General features: G+C 48.0%; 1 pseudogene across 1 annotated transcript; it reads left to right on the top strand.

The window, feature by feature from the left end:
- Positions 1-630: 630 nt before the first annotated feature.
- On the top strand, positions 631-2196 carry LOC101004853 (annotated as a pseudogene). Its single transcript, XR_637081.4, has one exon. The product of XR_637081.4 is annotated as an NADH dehydrogenase [ubiquinone] iron-sulfur protein 2, mitochondrial-like (transcript).
- Positions 2197-3702: the final 1506 nt, after the last annotated feature.

The following is a 3702-nucleotide window of genomic DNA, read 5'->3' as shown; positions in this document are numbered from 1 at the left end:
AGTCACTTGCTGAGGTGAAGCAGTCAGCCCTCATCTCCCTGTTTCAGCCCTCCGACCCGTAAACAAGTGTCCTTTTCACAGTCTATTTAGTGTCACGTTTTTCAGTTTTGTGCTTCTTGTTGGTGATTTCACCATTTAAAATGGCCCCCTGCAGTGCTGAGGCTGTCTAGTGTTCCCACGATCAAGAAGGCTACATGTGCCTTTGGGAGAAAATATCCACGTTAGATAAGTTTCATTCAGGCATGAGTTTTAGCACTCATTGACCCCTATGGCCACATGGGGTCAATGTCAGTGGATCAACAATATGTATTAAATAAGGTGTATTTAGGCCGGGCACAGGGGCTCACACCTGTAATCCCAGCACTCTGGGAGGCTGAGGCAGGTGGATCACCTGAGGTCGGGAGTTTAAGATCAGCCTGGCCAACATAGTGAATGAAACTTTGTCTCTACTAAAAATACAAAAATTAGCTGGGTGTTTTTTTTTTTTTTTTGGCACGCACCTGTAATCCCAGCTACTCAGGAGGCTGAGGCAAGACAATCACTTGAACCCAGGAGATGGGGGTTGCAGTGATCAAGATGGTGCCACTGCACTCCAGCCTGGGCGACAGAGTGACTGTGTCTCAAAAAATAATAATAATAATAAAAATCACTTCTGTCCAGAACGGAACCCAAGATGGCTGCGCTCTTGCTGAGACATGTTGGTCGTCATTGCCTCCGAGCCCACTTTAGCCCTCAGCTCTGTATCAGAAAAGGTGTGGGGCAGTGGCAGCCAGATGTGGAATGGGCACAGCAGTTTGGGGGAGCTGCTATGTACCCAAGCAAAGAAACAGCCCACTGGAAGCCTCCACCTTGGAGTGATGTGAACCCTCCAAAGGACACAATGGTGAAGAACATGACTCTGAACTTTGGGCCCCAACACCCAGCAGCGCATGGTGTCCTGCGACTAGTGATGGAATTGAGTGGGGAGATGGTGCAGAAGTGTGATCCTCACATTGGGCTCCTGCACCGAGGCACTGAGAAGCTCATTGAATACAAGACCTATCTTCAGGCCCTTCCACACTTTGACCGGCTAGACTATGTGTCCATGATGTGTAATGAACAGGCCTATTCTCTAGCTGTGGAGAAGTTGCTAAACATCCGGCCTCCTCCCCGGGCACAGTGGATCCGAGTGCTGTTTGGAGAAATCACACGGCTGTTGAACCACATCATGGCTATGACCACACATGCCCTGGATCTTGGGGCCATGACCCCTTTCTTCTGGCTGTTTGAAGAAAGGGAGAAGATGTTTGAGTTCTACGAGCGAGTGTCTGGAGCCTGAATGCATGCTGCTTGGGCTTATGGATGACATTTATGAGTTTTCTAAGAACTTCTCTCTTTGGCTTGATGAGTTGGAGGAGATGCTGACCAACAATAGGATCTGGTGAAATCAGACAATTGACATTGGGGTTGTAACAGCAGAAGAAGCACTTAACTATGGTTTTAGTGGAGTGATGCTTCGGGGCTCAGGCATCCAGTGGGACCGGAAGACCCAGCCCTATGATGTTTACAACCAGGTTGACTTTGATGTTCCTGTTGGTTCTCGAGGGGACTGCTATGATAGGTACCTGTGCCGGGTGGAGGAGATGCGCCAGTCCCTGAGAATTATCGCACAGTGTCTAAACAAGATGCCTCCTGGGGAGATCAAGGTTGATGATGCCAAAGTGTCTCCACCTAAGTGAGCAGAGATGAAGACTTCCATGGAGTCACTGATTCATCACTTTAAGTTGTATACTGCGGGCTACCAAGTTCCTCCAGGAGCCACATATACTGCCATTGAGGCTCCCAAGGGAGAGTTTGGGGTATACCCGGTATCTGATGGCAGCAGCCGCCCTTATCGATGCAAGATCAAGGCTCCTGGTTTTGCCCATCTGGCTGGTTTGGACAAGATATCTAAGGGACACATGTTGGCAGATGTCGTTGCCATCATAGGTACTTAAGATATTGTATTTGGAGAAGTAGATCGGTGAGCAGGGGAGCAGCGTTTGATCCCCCCTGCCTATCAGCTTCTTCTGTGGAACCTGTCCCTCACTGGAAATTGGCCTCTGTGTGTGTGTGTGTGTGTGTACATGTTCATGTACACTTGGCTGTCAGGCTTTCTGTGCATGTACTAAAAAAGGAGAAATTACAATAAATTAGCCGCCTTGAGGACCCTAGGCCTAAAATAATAATAATAAATAAATAAATAAATAAATAAATAAATAAATAAGGTCTTTAAACAAAAGCACACTTTTTAAAAAAAAAAAGGTCATGTGTTGATCAGTTGATGAAAATGTTGTAGCCAGAGGCTCACAGGAACCTGACCCTGTCTTCCCCTAAAAGCAATGATCCAGTATTTGCAGCAACTCTGTAACTACTGCGAAGAGGGAGTGTGTAAATAGTTGGCAAATTTGAATAATGTGTATATGGGAGTTTCTCATAGTAGTCTTTTTTTCTGTAAGTTTGGAATTATATAAAAATAAAACATTACCCCAAAAACAGGACTGTGTCACTCCTGGCTTCTTGTTATACTTGGAATAAAATCCAAGGTCTTTAGCAAAAACTGAGAGGCTCCCACGTGTTACAGCTTCTGCCTTTTCCCCAACTTCATTTCTTGCTCACCACGCTCCAGCACCTGCAGTCTCCTGGCACTCCCCAGGAGAACACACCAAGCTCTTTCTCACCTCTGCATTTACTCGTCCTTCTGCTTGGGACACTTTGACTCAAGTCCTTGGCATGACTGGGTCTTTCTCACCTGTCAGGTCTCAGCTTCCATGTCATCTGCGTGGAGAGTCTGACATCAGTTACTCCATCTAAGGGAGGTGCCATTCACCGTCTCGGCAGCCAGCTTACTTCTCTCATCCTCCTTGTCACAGTCCCTAATTCTTTTGTTATTTTTTGTTTTCGTTTTTGTTTTTGAGATAGAGTCTCGCTCTGTCGCCCAGGCTGGAGTGCAGTGGCGTGATCTCGGCTCACTGCAAGCTCCGCCTCCCGGATTCAAGCAATTCTCCTGCCTCAGCCTCCCGAGTAGCTGGGATTACAGGTATATACCACCATGCCCAGCTAATTTTTGTATTTTTAGTAGAGATGGGATTTCATCATGTTGGCCAGACTGGTCTTGAACTCCTGACCTCAAGTGATCCACCCACTTCAGCCTCCCAAAGGGCTGGGATTACAGGAGTGAGCCACCATGCTCGACCCCCAATTCTTTGGATTCTTTGTTTATTTGGTTATTGTCCCTCACCCACCTTGGGCTGTATGGTCCATGAGGACAGGGGTCTTGTCTCTTATCCACTGCTGTTTCCCCAGGGCCCAGCTCATCACAGGGGCATAGTTGAAATTGAGAACGAGATTCTCCCTGGGAGAGGGATTAGGTAAACTTGGATCCAATGACCACCCCTGGGCTTGGGAGCAGAGTTGTACCAGAAATAACCCCTGTGGAGGCTGAGGGCATGGTTGGTAGAGACAAAAAAGTGGTGAATCGGGCAGACCCCATGAAAGGCGTCTAGTCCAACCCACTGTACATTCAGCCCCTCCACAGGGATGCTGAGTGTTGACGGAGATGGTCTTACGGTGGTGCAGATGGTTCCAGAAGCTCACAGTCCACCAGGCCCCTGACCCCCAACCCTTTGGGAAGGGCGTCTCCATTTTCCTAGGCTGCTCTCTGCTTCTCCATCGAGGCCTTCT

The sequence above is a fragment of the Papio anubis genome, chromosome 12 (genome assembly GCF_008728515.1).
Source record: "Papio anubis isolate 15944 chromosome 12, Panubis1.0, whole genome shotgun sequence".
Lineage (NCBI taxonomy): Eukaryota > Metazoa > Chordata > Mammalia > Primates > Cercopithecidae > Papio > Papio anubis.
Note: the sequence above shows the minus strand (reverse complement) of the source record. Positions and strands in the feature narration are given on the sequence as shown.